This window comes from Sprattus sprattus (assembly GCF_963457725.1).
Source record: "Sprattus sprattus genome assembly, chromosome: 20".
NCBI classification, from domain to species: domain Eukaryota; kingdom Metazoa; phylum Chordata; class Actinopteri; order Clupeiformes; family Clupeidae; genus Sprattus; species Sprattus sprattus.
The window spans coordinates 1,680,787-1,702,500 of NC_137918.1; positions in this window are offsets into that span (position 1 = coordinate 1,680,787).

Genomic DNA, 21,714 nt, shown 5'->3' on the forward strand with positions numbered 1-21,714 from the left:
TAGATATAGTACTGTCCTGTGGGATTAGAACCGAGTGGAAATTGTGGAGTAAAAGGTCTATTCCTCTGCAAAGTCATGGGAGATTACGCAAAATGGGCCAAAGTATGTGGGGGACTCCTAGTAACAACTGTGAGATTTTACATTGTTGGTCTAATAACATGCTTATAAATGATAGCTATACAGCATCACTGTTCACATTTTAACGGCCCTTCATGCCAGACAATGCTTCACCACCTCCACACATTATTAGCAAAGATGCTCTGTTTGAATGCTATTTAAAACCTGGGGAAAAGAACGATGCACACCTAGGACACTGGACAAAATGTAAAACCATTACATATGTGCTTGATAATGGAAGAAAAAAATCAGCTAAATACTTCATCTGAATGTAAAACTGCGGGGATGTGTTTGAATGGCAGACTTCTTGAAGTACAGGATATAGCTATAGCTGATATGTGGTGGTTATGTGGGAATGGTGAACTAAGAGCTACACTGCCTGTGGGTTGGTCTGGGACTTGTACTTGAACAATGTTAGTACAACCTTTTCAGATTACCCCCAGGTCCAAGATACACCAGTACCTGAGGAACGTTCCAATGCATTCCGTACGAGGGAGGAGAGAAGCAGGGTTCGACAGCCTGGGCATTCCCCAGGGCATTCCAGACGACTACAAGGCCTTGAACCCAGCAGCGAGTGGCCTGGCATCTACCCTCTGCCCCTGGTGCGTCATCGGAGCACACACAGATTGGATTAATTTCCTTTACTACGATGAGATGAAATTCCAAAACCTGACCAGAGACGGACTACAAACAATCAGAGAAGAACTACACGCCAACTCCAGGGTAACACGGCAAAACACGGCTGTGCTTGAGATCCTCACTGCCGAGAATGGAGGCATTTGTGTCATGCTTGGTACTGACCAATGTTGGACACATTTCCCTGACAACACCAGAGATGGGAAAGACTTAGATCTGATCCTACAAATAAAATGCAAGCGAGTTCTGGCACGCATGATTGGTTTAGTGCCCTGTCGACAATGTTTACCTCATGGGAAGGAATGTTGATGTCTTGTGTGGGATTGATTTTGGGTATTCTTTGTGTGTTGGCTACCTGTGCATGCAGTGTAGTACCCTGTATACGGAAGATGGTGACTGAAATGATTAAAACTCCTGATGACGAATATCTTGCCTTACAAATACGTAGCGCCTGTGCCTCTGATGGAAAGTTTGCTTAATAATTATTTACTAAGGTAGATGAAATAATGCTCATTAATGACCTCTGTTCCGAAAATCGATGTGATGAAGCTCAGAATGATGATTTTGAAGTTATCCATTGAAATTGATAATTAATGCTTAAGAAAGATGATTTGTGATTTTGATTGTGTTTGTAATTTTTGATTATCCATTGAAACGGATAAAAGGAGGGATTGATAGAGATTATTTCCAACACTGTTAATGACTTAAGAATATAATAATCAAGTGACTTGTTTGAATATATTCCTGTGAATTATGTGCTTATGAAAGCAGGAGCATGGCTTTTCTCTCTGTGTGTGTAACTAGAATATTAGGTGCCACTAAGTCTGCATATGAACAAGAGCATGTTTAGACCAGAGGAGATAAGAAAGGAACTGTGCTTCTTCCGACAATTGTGCAAAACTGCCATCCTTGCAAGACAGGGAGCCTCGGACGTGAGAAATCCACCACGTGATCATCCCTGCTCAAAGCTAAACTTCTGACTATATAAACTTTGTGCGAAGAGTTTATCAGGGCTTCACTGTCAGCCTCGGCTGGGAGGGGAGCCCAATTGCAATTGTTGTTGTTTGTCTGTCTAATAAATATACTTTCATGCAGCTCCGGAGTCCTGAACTAACTAGGGTGATTTTTCACCTATCAGTAATATTTTAAGTGTTTAAAATATTTTCTCATTGAGGCGTAGATGTTTTATTCTATACATAAATGATTTGCCTCCACACATAGCACATATGGAAGGCTTTAGATTACATACAGCACATGTCACAAAAGCGAGTACATCCCTCCTTTTTTGCAAATATGTTACAATACAGCTATAGAAATTAAACCTTGATATAAATTGAAGTAGTTAGTGTACAGCTTGTATAGCAGTATATAAACTCATCACAAAAAGTAAGGAAACTTGTGTTTGGTAGATTATTTCTTTGTTGTATAAATGATTCTTGGCAATAAATCCTATACTGTTGGAAAGCCTGTTTTCTTCCCTTTCAAATGGTGCCACATTTGCAAGGAACATGCATTTGTGGGATGAGCTGCAGAGCTGAGTTTGGGGGTCGCGCCCATGAAAAGTTTGCCAGAATAAGCTGTTTGGCAAATGTTTCATCGGCGCAACCCACAAACTCAGCTCTGACAAATGCATGTTCCTTGCACACGTGGTGCCATCTGAAAGGGGAGTAAACAGGCTTTCCAACAGTATGCGATTTATTGCCAAGAAGCATTGTTACAACAAATAAATAATCCACCAAACAAATCATTTTTTACTTTTTTACAAACGTTTATTTGGCACATTTTTCATCAGTGCAACCCACAAACTCTGCTCTGCAGCTCATCCCGTGAATGCATGTTCCTTACACATAAGGCACCATTTGAATGGAGAGTAAACAGGCTTTCCAACGCTATAAGATTTCTTGCCAAGAAGCATTGTAAAGCAAAGAAATAATCTACCAAATACAATTTACTTTTTGTGCTGAGTTTATTTACCTTCTGAAAATTACTCAAAACATAAGAAAATGTGAGGTGACTTTTGAGATACTGTAACTAATCCATAAATTGTTGTGCATTTTATCTTCTCAGAATGCTGTTGCGGGTGTGCATAACATCAGACAACATTCGGCGGGTCAACGTAGCTTGTCCTCCAGAATCTGTGGATCGGCTTAAAGATATTCTCAGAGAGATGCTTGGACTGACTGGACAGTTTTCTTTACAATTTGAAGATCCAGACTTCGACAATGCACTTTGTAATTCACACAGCATTGAGGAGTTGCCTGCGGACAAAGCAGTCCTAAAAGTTGTGTGGAACAACATTGCCTCAAATGATTGCCAGACATTTGCATCAGACCTGTCCGACACAAACTCTGTGTTGTCGCTCGATACGGCAAGCACATCGAGTCACTCCGAGAATTTAGGATCTCCAAACTTTCACAAAAGACTCAAAACGTTAAAAGATTTGCCATTGCCAGGATCAATTACAATTCCCAAATTCTCCCTTGATGTTGAGATTCGTCTTAAAAATGGCAACGAGATATACAGGCAGACCAAAACTCCAATTGTTCCATCTAGAGAAATGAGATCTGCCATTATAACCACGATAGTGGACTCCATTTTTGAATCTGGGTGCTACCCGGAAAAGCAAGATATGAAGTTTTATGCTGCAGAACTAGTTGAAAAGCACCCATGTCTGACTGAAGATGGTCCTGGAACCGGGTATGATGGATGGGTTGTAAGCCTTTGGTTTAAAGCTGGGAACTACCGGAGCAAGTTGCGTAGAGCAGGACATTCAGAAGTGAGCGTAAACAAAAGACAACAAAATTCAGAAGAAGGGGTGAGGTTTCACCTCAAGAAGGCAAAAAGAGCAGAGGTAAACTTTTTACCACCTCATCCCGAAGGCCAATCTGATGAAACCCTTGATGACTTAAGACTACAATTGATTGATGAAACTGCAAAGAAGAATGTTAACCTCACCTTTGTTAAAGAAACAATGGCTCTTACTTTTTCCCTGCGACGTCGAGAGGTGTTGGACATTGAGCCTCTGGTCACAGTACTGAGAAACAGATGGCCTGCCCCGCAAACAGGGAACGTCCCCAGGACGTTAACAGGACATTCGCAAGGTCCCCAATCGTCCCCAATTGGTCCCCGCCACAACGTTCGCTAGAGGACGTTACCAGAACGTTTTTGACGTTCGTAGCAAGTCTACGTTTGGTCCTTCTGTGACGTTCGCATGAGTCTTAAATCGGACTTTTAGGGAACCTTATAAATTGGTCTGTCAGCACACCTCCCCAGGACGTCATTTAAAAACGTCCCCATAACCTTTACCTGCAGGTCCTCTGCGTGACGTTCGCATGAGCCTTAAAACGGACTATTAAGGAACGTTATAATTTGGTCACTCAGCACACGTCCCAAGGACGTCATTTAAAAACGTCCCGTAACCTTTACCTGCAGGTCCTCTGCGTGACGTTCGCATGAGCCTTAAAACGGACTATTAAGGAACGTTATAATTTGGTCACTCAGCACACGTCCCAAGGACGTCATTTAAAAACGTCCCGTAACCTTTACCTGCAGGTCCTCTGCGTGACGTTCGCATGAGCCTTAAAACGGACTATTAAGGAACGTTATAATTTGGTAACTCAGCACACATCCCCAGGACGTCATTTAAAAACGTCCCGTAACCTTTACCTGCAGGTCCTCTGCGTGACGTTCGCATGAGCCTTAAAACGGACTTTTAGGGACCGTTCTTATTTGGTCCTCTGATGGTCCTCTCTGAACCAGAAGTTCCGCTAGAGAAAAATTATTTTCATTTGCCCGACATTTTAATGATAAGCCGGCCAAATATCTAGCCTATTTCTGCTTCTAAATTAGCCCATTGAAGAAAACTGACGGTCTGCATAGCTTAAATAATAACATAGTCAGGTAGTTTAGAATGCAACATGTTTATTTTCCTAAGTTTACAATGGGAAACAAAAACATTTATGTCTGATGCGCGTCAATAAGTGGCCTTTAAGCGCAACCTGGAGCTAAGTTCCGGTATTCAATAAGAGGAGGAGCGCACGATGCGCTACGCCTCATCTGGTGAATGAGACGCGCATTGCATGTGATCTGAGGCGTAGCGCACGAAGCGGGCCGCTCGAGGCGCATTGCGCATTGCCTAATAAACGTGGTTGACACGGCGCACATAGCCTAGGCTACTATAAACGTGGTTGAGACTCTTATTAAAGCTCTTACTCTTTCTCACAGACAAAACAAATAGCTACACGGTCAAGCAATGTCATTTATTTTTTTAAAGAGACAAAACAAATAGCTACACGGTCAAGCATTGTCATTTATTTCTTTAAGAGGAGGAGCGCACGATGCGAGTCGCCTCACCTGGTGAATGAGACGCGCATTGCATGCGATCTGAGGCGTAGCGCACGAAGCGGGCCGATCGAGGCGCATTGCGCATTGCCTAATAAACGTGGTTGACACGGCGCACATAGCCTAGGCTACTATAAACGTGGTTGAGACTCTTATTAAAGCTCTTACTCTTTCTCACAGACAAAACAAATAGCTACACGGTCAAGCAATGTCATTTATTTTTTTAAAGAGACAAAACAAATAGCTACACGGTCAAGCATTGTCATTTATTTCTTTAAAGAGACAAATCAAATAGCTATATGGTCAAGCATTGTCATTTATTTCCACGGAAAAAACGAAAACGAATCCAACTTACATTACCACTGCACACTGACAACCTTACAGATAATGTATATAAGTTGTACTAGCATTTGTATTTAAAGTTTACAATTTAATCTACCAAAGAACTCACAGTTAAACAATACAACTCCCACAAGTTGACAATGATAACATGACGCAAATGTTGCGCGCGCACATGTGATTGACAACACTGGCGCACACAGGGGGTTGTGGTCAGCTTTACACATGAACTTCCCCAAAAATCAAGAGGTCAAAAAATTAGATTAGATTAGATTCAACTTTATTGTCATTGCACAGAGTGCAAGTACTGAGACAACGGGTTCTTACCAGAAGTACAGATAGCAAGAGTTCAGAGTAGGCTATTCTATATTCTATAGTGGTAATATAAAATAAATAGATGGGATGTACCTATACAGTACAGATATGACAGTACAAGATATATGGGGTATGAGCAGTAGTAACATTGGCAGCAATAGTTGGTCATTAGTGCAGATATGATATAGGTAGATGCAAAGGGCTGATGCAGGAGTAAGTACATGTGAAGGTAGCAATAGAAGTTATGAATGAGGTAAGCGGCATGATAAGATATACAGTGGTGGCCAAAATTATTAGATCACCTGACAGATCTGAGAATAATTACCTTTTTTTGCCTCCAAAACATGATTTAATTTCATAATGTTCATGAAACATGCAGATGGCTGTTCTGAGCACAACAAATATCAGATGAAGTGAGTCCTACTGTTTTTATCCACTTTTATTATTTAATATGTGGTACGCCCACCTTTTGCAGCAATTACAGCAGCACATCTCTCTGGCATAGAGTCAATATATTTCTTGAGAACTTCAACACAAATGTTATCCCATGCCTTCTGCAACTCAAGCCAAAGGCTTTCCTTGGAATTTCCAATAGATCTGTGGAGTTTATTTTCCAACTTGCCCCGAATTTGCTTGATGGGTTTGAAGTCCAGACTTTGAGAGGGCCGGTCCATCATTTTCAATGTTCCAGCAGATTCCTTGTCGCCAGTAGATCCGGCAATAGTTAAAATAATGTTTAGGGTCATTGTCCTCTTGGAAAATAAATCCAGGCTCAATAAGATGTCTCCAAGAAGGAACTCTGTGCCTCACCAGAATGTTGTGGTATACTTTTGTATCCATGATGCCATCAATTTAGCCAAAGTCACCTGTTCCTGAGGCTTAAATTGCACCTCACACTATAATACTACCCCCTCCTTGTAAACTGTTGGCAAGAGACACTAATTTTTATATCTCTCCCCCTCACTTCGTGGAACATCCACGCTTTGCTTGTTGCCAAACTATTCAAACCTGGACTCATCAGTACACAACACTTAAACCAATCTTTCTTTGTCCATTTCTTGTGTTCTTTTGCAAAATTCAGGCGTTACACTCAATTGTTCTCTTTCAGTAATGTTTCTTTGCTGCTATTCTGCCAAAAAAACCTTCTTCTCCCAGTTTTCGACGGACAGTTCTTGAAGACACTGTTGCACCATTAGTCATTGTGATGTTGATCTTGTAAAGTCTTTTTTAAGAAATAAATCACATTGAAATAAATTGCATTGTGAATTTTATTTTTCTTTCGAGCTTTAATAAGAGTCAACCACGTTTATTAGGCAATGTGCGCACGCAATGCGCCTCGAGCGACTCTCTTCGTGCGCTACGCCTCAGATCGCATGCAATGCGCGTCTCATTCACCAAGTGAGTCGACTCGCATCGTGCGCTCCTCCTCTCATTGAATACTAGTTCTTACCTGCAACCTGCTGTGGCGTTAAAATGAGCGCCGCAACATGGTCATTGCTCTGTTCAATGAGAGCAGAGATTCTTAAATTATTCGACCCTCTTGTGAATCCTTTGCACATTTTACTGTGACTATCAATTACCTCGCACCTGAGCCAAGAGAACTTGTCACTCCATAACGACATAAACGCCCGACATTTCAGCTTTTTCTTTGGTGATGCTGTTCGAACATCTAGGGCTTCAGGTATTCAGTGTTTGGAAAGTTCACTTTCTACATGAACTTGCTCAGTTCATTGTTGATAATTCATAATTTTGAACTACGTTCACAGCTCCAATTTTCAATATGAGGCGAGTGCTATAATTTTTCAAAATCTCTGTCTGCAATACCGCTCTCGGCTCTTCCGCGCGCTCACGCACGGTAATAAAAGGAAACGCGCAACACTGCAGGTATTACAGGTTCATCCTCGTCAGAAGGTTTACCCTCATCAGATGTTTTTGGCCTCTGAAAAAAAGCTTTTAAGGCTAGTCTGCTTGGCCATGTTGGATCCTTCTCACTCAGTTCGCTCCTCGTTTGAAACCGAGGGTTTGCGCTTTAAAATGCTGCATATGCGTGTTGTTAAATAACTTTCTAACGGCAGATTAGCCTGTTCCTTTTAAACATAATAAGGGCAGTGCACGTTTGCTTTATAGGCCTTACGTAATGTTAGGATTGTTGTCAAAATTGTGTTTGCGAGACGGGATTTTTAAAGAAATTCCAATCAGACAATTTGACCGGTGAGCTCTTCGTTCTGTTGCACCATCTTTGAAGGCCTGTGGAAAGCTCAATATGTTAAAGCTAGACACTTGGTCACCTTCCTATGTATGCACTGTATTGGAATCATGCAGACATTACATTTATAGCACAGATCAGTACAGAAGCATTCATATTTATTTTATTTCATCATTCTTAGTTTGGCTAGTTATTCTGCCTCCCTGCCCGCACGTCCGTGATGTGCCATGGATGTTAATTAAAAAAGGAATCATTACGGAAAACCCTCAATGCGTAGTGACTGAGATTGCTACAATATGCTTTTCCTCAAACCCTCGGAAAAAAAGACTTAAGTTTGTTGGCTGTCTCACACTGTGATAAACCTGTTAAAGTGACACTATATCAGACAGTGTTAGGACAGTAGGTAGCGATCTCGTTTAGTAATAGGAAGGTTTACGGTTCAATTCCCATGCCCGCAATCAAGTTTGTAATCGTGTGTGTCTGTGTCTATGCATATCATATGAAATGTGTAATATAAATGAACTTGTGTGTGTGTGCGCACTGTAAGCAAAATGACGGCTCCGCGATCTATTATTATTTTATTTTCTTCATTTAGCTCAGCAAAAACGGTCGTGCCTGCTACGTCCGCGGTGCATCATTGAATAACGTACCCAGGACGTCTAAAATAGGTTTTGTAGATGTCACCACAATGCCCTCAGGACGTTCTTGCAACTTCCTGCAGAACGTCCCCAGGACCTATAGAAACACGTTCCCCAGACGTAACCACAATGCCCTCGGGAGGTGCTTGCAACGTCCTGCATAACGTCCCCAGGACCTATAGAAAACGTTTCCCAGTTGTCACCGCAACGTCCTCGGGACGGTCTTGGAACGTCGTGCAAAACGTCCTAAAGTTGTCACGGGAACCATACACATTTACGTTTTTAGAACGTTCAGAGAGACCATTACGGGACGTCTAGGGGACGTCATTTTGCTTACAGGGTGGTCTGTTCTTCAAAGATGAGGTCAGTATCTATTTACTACATCTTTCCATCTGTTTGGTTGTTCCATCTAACTGTTTATGTCTTTCGTCTAATAACTTCAACACTGTCACACTGTTTTAACAGATTTGCCGCGAATTTTACCGCATTACCAAAAGAGACCTCTTGCATTCATTCCAGTCATCGCTTGAAAAATTCACTCCAGCATTGTTGAAGTATTATCGGAAGAAGAAGGGGCCTGCTGGATCGGAGCTGACTGCACTACTTGCTCCTCTAGATGACCAGGTAATTGGTTTCCATACATTGCATCCAAAAAGCATTACACACAAAGTAAAATTCCAGCTTTCATTTGTTGTGTCGATAGATAGATGGATACTTTATTAATCCCGAGGGAAATGTAAGGTTCCACTAGCTAATACAGGCAGTGCAACAGACAGCAACATAATATACACATCACAGTTTACGAATCAAAATACAACCACTCGTGCAACACAGCATAATACAGTTCACGTACAAACACACATACACTTAGGAAAAAAAAGGTGGGTGCAAAAAAATGTACACTAGAGGAGCGTGATGGTAGTGGATTCAAAAGGTGGGTAGTTCTAGCAGTGTTTGCGCCGGTGTGGGTGTCCTGGAGGAAAAGTGATCTTGTGCTCAAAGTTCTGATGCAAAAAACAAGGTGTGTGCATGTTAGTGTGGGCAGTGCAATGAGAGAGTGCAAGATGAAATGTGAGAGTCTGTGCAGTGGCTAATATAGCCAGTAGAGGTAGGGTGGCAAGGGTGGTAAAGTTTGGATAAGTAGTTTTTACCGAGGAAGACTCAAGCAGATATGAATAGCTGGATGGCCCTGGGGACAAAGGACTTCCTCAGCCTGTCCGATGAGCATGCCAGTATTACTCCGCAGCAATTCACATTATTCTTCATTGATGTGTTGTTGTGTACATTTATTTTGTAATTGACATCCGGGGGGGGGGGGGGGGGGGAGTATATAATTTACATAATATTTAAAAAAAATTTCACAATGTGTACTCAGGTGTCAGACATCATGGACCACAGGAAAAGAGTTGCCCTGGAGGGACTGCCTCTGGTCCTAAAAGAAGAATCTGGATGCCTTTTTCGGAAATGCTTGGTAAGTGTTATTGTTCTTTCACTGTTTTCCTCCCAGACTTCCCTTCCATCTTCCTCTAGAAAACCCCTATGCGGCACAAAAGGTTCAAAAGTCCAGACTGACAAGGTTATCATGCCAACAGAGATGCCCTAAAACTGACTCTAGATTTTGTATTTCTGCTTGGATGTTCAGGAATCTGATGCTGAAGAGACCTATGCAAGAAATGTGAAAATTGGCATCCTCACAGTAGTCCAAGATGATGTTGCAACAAGGAAGTCTCTACCAACAGTCATCAACATTGCCATCATCTTAGAAGAGACCGTGGTCCTCGAAGACATTGAAGATCTCCCATCTGCCGTTGCTTATCTGTTTGGACTATTGTACGCCACAAACATGCAATATCCGAAGGATCTTGGTTACACATTTGAGGTGATCCAGAAAGTATTTGTGGAACTTGATGCTCAGAGCTGCTCCTCCAGAACGCTTTCTCTTCGGCGTAAGATTTACGAATTCTTAAGATAGAGATTTTCGAGAGTGTGTGTGTGTGTGAGAGAGCGAGCGAGCGAGAGAGGTAAAATGTGTGTGTGTGTGTGAGAGAGAGAGGGGGAGAGAGAGGGTGAGTGTGTGAGAGCGAAAGAGAATGTGCGTGAGCGAGAGAGTTTGTGTGTCAGAGAGAGAAAGAGAGTATGTGTGAGAGTGAGAGAGAGCGAGTATGTGAGAGTGAGTGAGTGTGCTATGTGTGAGAGTGAGTGAGTGCGTATGAGCGAGAGAGAGAGAGAGAGAGTGAGTGAGTATGTGCATGAGAGAGAGAGAATGTGCGTGAGAGAGAGAGTACACACACGTCAAGATCCACACGCATCAAACACCTTAGGTTTTGACCTCTTCCCTGCTCAATGCTGATGGTGTTAGCATGGTGGAGGTGTGTGTCTTTGTTTGGGGGGATTTTAAGGGGTCGTTCTCTTAGTTAATTGTTATTACTTGCAATAGGCCTACTCAATGTTAATGTGTGGAATGTTAGGCTGGTGCATATGCGTGCATGGTTGCACTTTCTAAATATCGTGGGTGAGTGAGTGAGGATGGTTGAGGTGTGTGGGTTTGGGGGGATTTAAGGGGTGGTTCTCTCCGTTAATTGTTATTACTTGCAATACTCAGTGTTAATGTATCTGTTAGGCTGGTGCATGTGCGTGCATGGTTGCATTTTCTAAGTGTGTGTGTGTGTGTGTGTGTGTGACTGACTGAGTGACTGAGTGAGCATGGTGGAGATGTGCGTCTGTGTGGATGAGGGGGGGGGGGGGGGGGGTTAAGGGGTCGTTCTCTTTGTTAATTGTTATTACTTGCAATAGGCCTACTCAATGTTAATGTGTGGAATGTTAGGCTGGTGCATATGCGTGCGTGGTTGCATTTTCTAAATGGTGTGTGTGAGACAGAGAGAGAGAGAGGTCATTACTTGCAATAATATGCAATGTTAATGTGTGGAATAATTGTATGTTTTCAAATAAAACATTTGTTGGAATTGACATGGTGTTCAACCTGTTTTTATTAGTTGTACCAACTAAAGCCCCTCTAACTTGAAATATGAAGTTATCGCAACTTACTTAAAATATTGAGTTCTAGCTACTTGCACTAACTTAAGCTCATCTTACTTAAAATATTGAGTTAGCTACGTGTACCAACTTTAGCCCCGCTTACTTGATTTATTGAGTTCTTGCTAGCTGTACAAACAAGTCCCATTAACTTGAAATGTAGTGTTCTGCTAGTTTAAAGAGCTTACTTACTGTATTGAGTTTGAAAATTGAACTTGAAAAGGTTCGTGAAATCGGTTGACTTTTAAATTTCAAGTTGCCCCAACTTTTTATTTTTTACAGTGTAGCATAACTAGGTAGCAGCATAGTTTGATTTCTCAAAATCAGCTCACCAAAATCAGTCTTGGTTTCAAAATAATCACAACCACTTGTGTAATGTTAAATGGCTTCATATAGACATTAAACAATCCTAAGAGAAATAATGTGACATAAACGGAGCAAGGGCTGATGTCAATTTAATGTTAGCAAAGTAGGTGTGAGACGCCTCTCCCTCCCCCTTGCTAACATTTTGTCTCCGCTGTCTGTTCATCCAAAGTCAAACCTATTCTTGAGATTCCCAAATGTATTTTGATAATGTCACACGTTGAAAATTAAAGACAGGGAAAGCAGTTTGTCTGCCCTCTGCTTATGTAGTTCAGCAAATGTTTTAGTTATATGGTTGTTAGTTAATGACACGAACATCATTCAAGTGTTCGTCCCGGGGGAAAGGCAACAGTTGTGACAGGTCGCTAGTACAGCTGTTATACAGTTATCCCATAGAAAGCCTTATGTTATGCTTTTCCGTACACCCTCGAAAACAATTTCAGTCTTAAGGTATAAATCAATGTTAAAAAAGGCCATTTTTTTTGGTCGGCGGCCGAACGCTTCTGACTCTAAAGTCTCGCGCGGTGTCTATAGCGTCCACTTTGCGATGTTGACAGTTTGTAAACAATCTCCCGCGTCCTGCACGAGTGAGCGTCTTGGTGGAGCGTCTTTGTATCTCTTGTCATTTTCTGAAAACTTGGCAGCACTGCTGTATCTAACTAGTGTCGATACTGTAACGTTTTCTACTGAAGACATGCTGGAGAGAAGATGCCAGGGAGACCCTGCTAAGTATGGTTGTGTGTCGCTCATGTTAGATGCCATGTCAATCAAAAAGCATGTGCAGTACGATCCGCACTCTGAATTAATGTCTGGTTTTGTGGACATGGGGGATGGGAACAATGAGACCAATGTCGCCTCGGAGGCTCTGGTGTTCATGGTTGTTGGCCTGCAAGGACATTGGAAGGCTCCCATCGGGTACTTCCTCACAAATTCTCTTTCTCCAGTACCACAAGGGGTACTTCTTAGCCAGGCTTTAGAGGAGCTTCATGCACGGGGCATTCGGGTGGTATGCGTGACGATGGATGGGCATGCCTCCAATGTGAGCATGTGCAATAAACTTGGATGTGACCTTAAAGGTGACCCACGGGAGCCACTTACCATATGTTTCCCACACCCGGTGACTGGTGAAAAAGTCTTCATTATGATGGATGCTTGTCACATGATTAAGCTGGCACGTAACATGTTGCAGGTAAATGAGGATTTTTGTAGACCTACGTATTTGTACAAGTTATATTAACAAGTACATGTTAAAAGTTATCTAGATATTTTGGTCGGTCCATTCGCATCATTTTGCTGTTTGTACTTGTTTGAGCAGTGACTGATTGTTACTTTGCAGGCATACAGTCCAATTTCATCGGCCAGCGGGCAAATTCATTGGAGGCACATCAACCGCCTCCATGACATACAAAAAGAAGATGGACTGCATGCTGCAAATAAGATTACAGAGAAACATGTGTACTTTGAAAACCATAAAATGAGGGTGAACCTGGCAGCGCAAATGCTGAGTCGTTCAGTATCAGTGGCTCTCCGCACACTGAGAGATATGACCAAGTTCATACAGGAAACGGGAGAGACGCCCCTAATTAGTGACAACACAACCTATCCAATCACCTTCGCTCTCATACGCCCGCGCTAGTTTAAATCCTCCGGTCTCCAGGCTCACTCAGTCTGAGTGACGCCGCTTATTTGCTCCCTCCTCCTCCCCAGCTCCACCTCCTCCACCTGCTTATAGTTAAAGGGGGTTTTCGTTAAATCCTGCTTGTATTTATTGTGGCAGTAATTTACAGTGTAAATTGTGTTTAAGCAGCAGTTGCAATGTGCAGCTTTATCTTGCTGCAGCAGTTGCAATGTGCAACTTTATCTTGCAGCAGCAGCTTGAGCAGATCTAGGGCGCCATGACCAAACATACTACCTTGTACTTACATTAATAAAATCTTTTACTTACTCTGAGAGTTTCCTGTCTGAACTGTGCTACTCTCAGTTTAAGGACTGTGAGGCAACGGCTGAATTCATTGAGGTAATACAATTACTGATTTTATTATACAGCTCTTCAGTATGTTCCAAAAAGTTCCCTTTATTTGAATGGGCCACCCCAACGTTCCCTGCACGGTCTATCAGAGAGAGTGAGTTGGCCGACTCCAACGAACACCACAACACTCCATCCCCATGGGGCAGGGGGCCACAAAAAATTGCTGCCTGGTCTGTGTAAAACACTGTACTCATACCGGTACGTTGTGCATAAAGTTTAGAAATATGCAACTGATAGCATAAGGTTTACATGCCGATGTCTTTATAGATTATCGACAGGCTCTTTGACACGATGAATGGACGCAATCCTCGGGCCAAAGGCTACAAAGCTCCCTTGGGTGCTTTTAATTGGATGGAGCGGAAAGCATTTTTCTCAAGAGCTAGGGAGTACTTGCTCACTTTGGTGACAAAAGATGGAACCCCCCTTCACCGATCTAAGAGGTCAATTATAATAGTGTTTGTTAAGTTCACTCTATTCCCTTATGCATCGAGTTCCTAAGATGCTCCATTGTTCCCTTTTGCATCGAGTTCCTAAGATGCTCCGTTGTTCTGTTAAGCATCGTGTTCAGAAGATGCTCCGTTGTTCCCTTTTGCATCAAGTTCCTAAGATGCTCGGTTGTTCCCTTAAGCATCGAGTTCCTAAGATGCTCCGTTGTTCCCTTATGCATCGAGTTCCTAAGATGCTCTGTTGTTCTGTTAAGCATCGTGTTCAGAAGATGCTCCGTTCTTCTATTGTGCATAAAGTTCTTAAGATTTGTTTCAGATTTGTTTCTGTTGGAATTGTCTTGTATTCACTGTGTTTCAGGTCTTACATGTTTCTAAATGGTATGTATTACACAACACAAAGTACATTTAGGTGTCAAAATGGTGGGTATTGTGCATGTGTTACATTTTTGCATGTGTTCCATTGTTCCAAGTGATTGTTCCATTGTCTATAAGAATGGGTTATTGCACATTATCAATGGATGTGATGGAAAATTAAATTACTGCTTTCTTTGAATGAACAAAGTCACAAGGTGCTTTCAAAGGGAGTCTTGTTTCCCCACGGTCAGAGTAACTTCTTTTTCAATTGCAGGCACTTGTCGATCATGGGATTTGTGATCAACATTGATACATTGATGCTGATGATTCCTGAACTGCTCCAGGTTTAGCGATATGTGCTCACCTATAGGTTCAGCCAGGATCACCTGGAGCTACTGTTTAATTCCATCAGAGCATCAGGTAGGGTTGATGTTCTTTTCATTGCAATAAACTGTTAACATATACCTAATTAATGTCTTTGTTATGTCTTATGAATGATGTATGTATTGTGTGCCTGTTTTACATATAAGGCGGCTGTAATAACAACCCCACGGCGCGTCAGTTCCAGGCCATCTTCCGTCGTCTGATGGTTCGGTGTGGTGTCTCGCCAAGTGAGACAGGCAATGTGACAGCTCTAGATAACATCGTGTCCCTGTCTGCTGTGGAGATGTCCTCTGTTGAAACTGTTGAAGAGCATCCATCTCCATTTGCCAACATTTCAGCTCTTGTGTCTGACCATAGCTACCTCCCCACTCGGTTCGGTGGACTGGTGGAGAATGCACTTGCCTATATCGCAGGGTTTGTCGTCAGGCAAATTCTGCGCAAGCTATCGTGTGATGTGTGCCGTTGGAGCTTGGTAAGAGATGCTGTACCAGCTTCATTTGGTCGAATTTCCACCTTCTGACGCTGAAGAACAACGGCGGACTAGTGATTCCATCACTGGGCACCTTGAAGGTTTGATTTCATTATCTTGTTGATTTTTTTATCTGGTTGTCTTTGAATATAAGTTGCTTTTTAATAAAGCACTGTTTAAAGCACTATATTAATATAATGTATAATTATTGTTTTTGTTATTATTGTATTATTATTATTATAAGGTGCTGAGAGCTGCACAGAGGGTGATCCACCAAGCAACATTGCAAGCTCAAACACAAAAGGTGGCAGCAGTACTTCACATCGTTCGAGGGGAAATTGGAACGGAAGATGTGTTTATGCTGGGGATCACATTGAAGAGACCCAGTTTGGCATTGACAACCACCACTCTGACTTGCTTACATTGGTGGTGTCTGTATTTCACAGAATACGGCTGCACCACATTGCCAAGCTCGCATCTCTTGAGCTTCAAAAAGGAAGCATGAGGAAGAAGCTGAACAAATCAGTCCTCTTTCAGGGGTTTTAATCCTTTTTGAGAATATAAATGTTTCCACCCTCACCTGTCTTTGGCCATCCTCTCCAGTGTTTCCCCTACAATGATATTAGGGTGGTGCCCCGCCCGCCCCCCCTGGAAGCTCAAGATAATTGTGATTTAAAAAAATAAAATAAATAATTTACCATAAAACATGTAAAATTATACTTATTTTTTAAGTAAAACTGCTTATCCTAACCCCAATCCTGAAGTATAATTGTTGCATACTGTTACTGTAAGATGTTATATTGACTGCTGTCATTAAAAGAAACACATGAACATCATAATTCATTGTGTCCGCCGCCAAGCTGTAAACCTAGGGGAAACACTGCTCTCCATATGTATTACTTGGTGTATTGTGTGGTGTGAGTGTGATATGTGCTTAATTTAATATTTTTCAAGTTAATACAAACATTGAAACTTGGCTCTTGACTCTTTTTTTAAAATGTATTGTTTAGCTGATTTCCTTTGGTTTATTATTATTGTTGTGTAAGTAGATGTAACATACCTACTCATCTTCCATACACGTTCTCCATGTAGGCTACTCTGGTAGATGGGCATCGGAAAAACAACTCCGGTCTGATCACTTCTTAATTAATTCCCACCTGCAAACTCCAGCCCATTCCATCTATCCATCCATCCACAAATAAATAGGCTAATCCATGAACATATTTGTATGATGATGCATTCTCATTTTAAGCAAAGTATAAGACAATACTTTCCTATTAGTAGGCCTATAATTGTAACCTGAAAAAGTCGTTCAAGTAACAATATTCAAATGGTAACACTGGGTAAGACAACATTCTGAATCCAGTAAAACAGCTTGGTCGTTTTAGAAGGTAGGCTACACAGACCACATTTTAGGTGATATAAAAACGTTCAGGTGTTAGATATCTTATGTAGGCCTATTCATCCATTGTTTATGTAGGATATATATTTAGCCTGTGTAAAGCCAAATGATAGGCTAATAGGCCTATTGTTTCTTCCCCTCAGAAATTGCAGACCGTTTTTCTCTCTCGGGGATTATGCTCCCAGTTTTGATTACGGACGTCTGTTCACTTCATATCAGATCAGAATATTATATCAATGTTAAGCCAACTATGAATAATAAACCCCCCGTCGAATAATGTGTCCTAGCCTATATTATAGCAACACGGTTGACAAAAAAAAAACGCGTGAATGTCAGTGGTATTTAGTTCGTTGCATCTGTCAAACGTATTACACCAGGTACACTGAATGGAACGTATCACCATTCCAAGATGGCGGCCCTGTGTCTCGTTTCGCCTGTCGGCAGTTACGTTCGATGCTGCGTCTACGTAATAGGATGTCTATGCTCTCGCCCACTCGAATTGTGCCTGATTCGCGTGAAGCGAAGTGGCGACTCTTGCCCACGCGAATTGTGCCTGATCGCAACCAGATGCAGCCAGGCCATAGGCCTACACGTTCAGGTTTTGTCCATTCTTGGATTCCTGACTACAGGAACGTTCCGATGAGGAATAGGAGACCAGTCGAGCAATCCCCGTCATCATTAAGTAGAATTTTTCCCGATGTTCTTCGCAGTAGCCTACTATCCATCTATATGCCCGCAATTTATTATATTTCCATACAGTGCCTAGGAACAGCAAAATGTGAAAGAGGATTTCCTGCGTAAAACAGGGTTCCCAATGTATTCTCATCCAGATTGAGCACACTCAGACAGCCTAGGAAGCCCACTTCAATACAGCACATGCCCGAGTATGGTCGGTAGTGGAGCGAACCAAAGCCATGCAGGTGCGATGGCCGGCGAGGCCCGATGCTGGAGCAGCAAGTGCTGCTGCCCCAGATGCGGCTTCTGTTGAGCTTGTACCGCAGGTCAATACAGAACCTAAGTTAGTAGCTAATGTTATATTTTCCTCGATTTAACTTCTACAATTATAATGGGTGCCTGTGACACTTCATATGAACGAGTTCATATTCATTAATTCATATTCACACATATTAACACCATGTGTAAAGAATGCTGATATGAAATATGAAAACAACCAGTAGTCAATGTGCAAGCTTTCAATTAAATCGTGATTTAAGATTCTCTATTTGATGTGGGGCAGTCTGTCCTTCAGCCGAGGCATGATGATCTCTCGCTACAAGTTTCACCTGTTCGTGTTGGCCAATTAGGCCTACTATTATTTTTGTTGGCATAGCAAATGCTAGTGGAGTCAACTGAAGTTGAGAGGCGCTTGTCTCCATGTCACAGATTACACTAAACTGTCATATTTTTCTTTTTTCACGGACAAAAGGCTGTGATTGGAATATAGTCTAGGCAGAATTTCTGAAAATGTGCTTATTTAAAGTGCTTAAGGCATTTTGTTAATATTTATATTATACAACATTTCTAAGGGTATTAAGGGGTGCTGAGTCCAAATCTGCTGTATATGAAGCTCAAAAATGTCCCAAAATGCCTCAAAAATGAGATCCAATATGGCCACCGCCAGGCTGAAATCTATTTTTCAGTGTATCTTTTTGACTAAACAAGGTACAAACATAAATAAAATGTGCTTTTGTAAGTTTTCCTACATGGACAATTCTACCTGGCTCCTGCATCTGAAATTGATACACTGAACACAGTCGTCAAGCAAGTGCTCCATGTCTCCAAATCAATGCAACAACAGCATGTTATTCTGACAGTGGATGAGGCACTTAATCCAAAGTTGCTAGAACTGAAGTGGTCAGTTGAAGAATACAAGGACGTGCTTATACCTTGCCTTGCCTTGGAGGCCTTCACATTGCACATTGCACATTGCATTGATTCTGGCCTGAGCGAGCTATGGGTCAAGTGTGATCTTCTGGGAGCAAATGCTGCTCAGCAGGTCAAGGCAGGAAAGGGGTATGCACACAAGCTTACCCTACAGGCTCTTTGGCAACTACTACTCCCACAGCTTTACACGTATCTGGATGAGGTTAATGTTACACTGAGAGCTGAACTTGCAGAACTCTGCCAGTCCATAGATGCTGATCACATCGCACAAATGTTCGACAAACTCACTAAAGACCGATTTCAGCAACCCATGAAAGAGATGGCTGCATCACTTGCAGTTGATGACCTGAATGCTGCATTCTGGTGGGACTATATGACTTCGGTCAGCATCCTACTCTGTTTCACAAGAGCGCAACGTGATGGATTGTGGGATCTCCACCTGTATGCTTTCAAACGTATGCTGCCCTTCTCCTTCAGGTACGATCATATATCGTGATAACAAAGTGATGCTGAGACTGACAACAGACGATGAAGACGATGAGTACACACACACAGAGTGCACAAAGAGTAGAATGGAAAGAGATGACGAGGATGAAAGCAGAATATATCTATCATTAAAACAGCACGATGTGTTTCAAGATGGTGGGGACAAACTCAAGAACATAATCAACAAGGATGTGGTCACACCCCAGATTCAAGAATCTCTGCTTGGTGCAGAACACCTTAGACAGGCACAAATGAAAGTGTTTGTGGAAAACATCTGTGTGAACCTCCAGATAGTGACCAGCAGTTGGATCTGAGTCACCCGTTCGGAAGAACAAAGCCAAAACATTTGCCTCTTTGTATAAGGTTGTGCAACTTTCCAAGAACAGCACAACATCATCAAATTGGACAGGCAGATTCTACAAAGGCTCATCGCAGCTTACAGAGCAGGCCGCAAGGTAGATCTGGAAAATGTTCTCCAGCATGAACTCATGCCAATCCCGCCAAATCTGGCCGCAACTAACGGCAGTCTTCCTTCCACCAACAAATCTGTTTTAGCAAACATACTGAAAAAACATATCAAAACCCCTGCAGATGTGCCCCTTCAGGAATTCAGCTGCTTGCTTATTGACGGCCAAGCACTTGTGATGGCACTTGGGAAGCCGCCTGACACTACAACATTCGGCAACTATGCCAACAAGTTTGAAGATGGGAGAGAAATACCAGAGGGTTGATGTAGTCTTCGACAGGTACCATGACGAATCCATCAAAACAGGCACAAGGAAGAAACGTAAACAATGCCACCGACCAGTACGCAGAGAAATCGTGAATGACTCTGTTCCACTTCCAGCAGACTGGTCGAGCTTCATGGCACTGGAAGAGAACAAAGCAGATGTCGCTCGACTTCTCTCAAACCACCTGATAGAACACAGCCCAGAAGATGAGCCTGTGGTTGTAGTATCAGGTGGGTATGCTGAAGCGACCACTGTCAAGTCATCAGATCCATAACTTGAAATCTCCTCTCTGAGTGCTGACCATGAGAAGGCTGATACACGACTGATTTTGCACTGCATCCAGGCTTCTATGGATACAATAGTCGTGTCAGCGTGTGACACAGACGTGCTTCTTCTACTTGAAAGCTGGGACATCAAAGGATCCAAAGTATTTTCAAGTACATGACATTCGCAAGTTACTATCTGATGATCAAGTGGACACACTCCTTGCCTTCCATGCCATCACTGGCTGTGATAGTGTGTCTCAGTTCAGCGGTCACGGAAAGAAAACAGCCTGGCAAGTGTTCGAGCAACATCACACCGATCTTACTGGCCTTTGGAAGGGCCCTCTCACAGAAGATATTGTGAATTCGACAGAGAAATTCATCTGTAAGATGTATGGTGTGCCCGAGGTTGATACATGCAACAAAGCAAGAGTGAAGTTGTTTTGCAAAGGTCGGCATCAAGAGACTCTGCATCCAACCTCAGATGCGGTGAAGTTACATGTCATGCGTTCACACTATCAAGCGACAATCTGGAACCAAGCTCACCTGCCACATCCTGATCTTCATCCAGTAGATGAAATGGGATAAATGCACAAGGAAGGTCAGTTAGTGCCACGGCTAATGTCTCTGCCACCTATGCCTAAAGCCTGCAGGGAGTTCACTTCATGTGGGTGTACTAAGGGATGCCTCAGCCAACGCTGCAGCTGCAGGTATGTGTATATGGGATGAGCAGATGTGTATCATTGTGTACAAGATTGGAAATCCTGCCAGACTGCATACTGCTGACTGTTTGTTATAAGAAGATATTGAACACCTAACCTGATAGTTGTGAGTCTATAACTAAGGGAAAAAAGTAGGAACACAATAATTGTAAAGATAACTGTAACATGTATTCCAATGTACTTCTACTGGTTGTAATCTTTCTATTCTATTCAATTTAGAAATAGTCACATGGAATGTATAGACGCATGCAACTGCAGGAAACATGACAACACTTGCCTGAACACTGAAGAGGACTGCGAATAAGCTGTAACTAACTTCAACTGGGATAGTAGTAGTTCAATGAATAAAACCATGACCTATGGATCTTCCTGCTTTTGGATTGTATTGATTGTTTGTACATTTGACCTAAAAACCAAAATACAAAATAAGTAAAGGTAGCCTTATTATTATTAGTAGTAGTATTAATAATAACAGAGTAATTATTCATAGCAGTTATTCATAACAACTTTTGCATTACTTTGCAAGATTAAAGCAGTTTCTTCACATTACATCTCA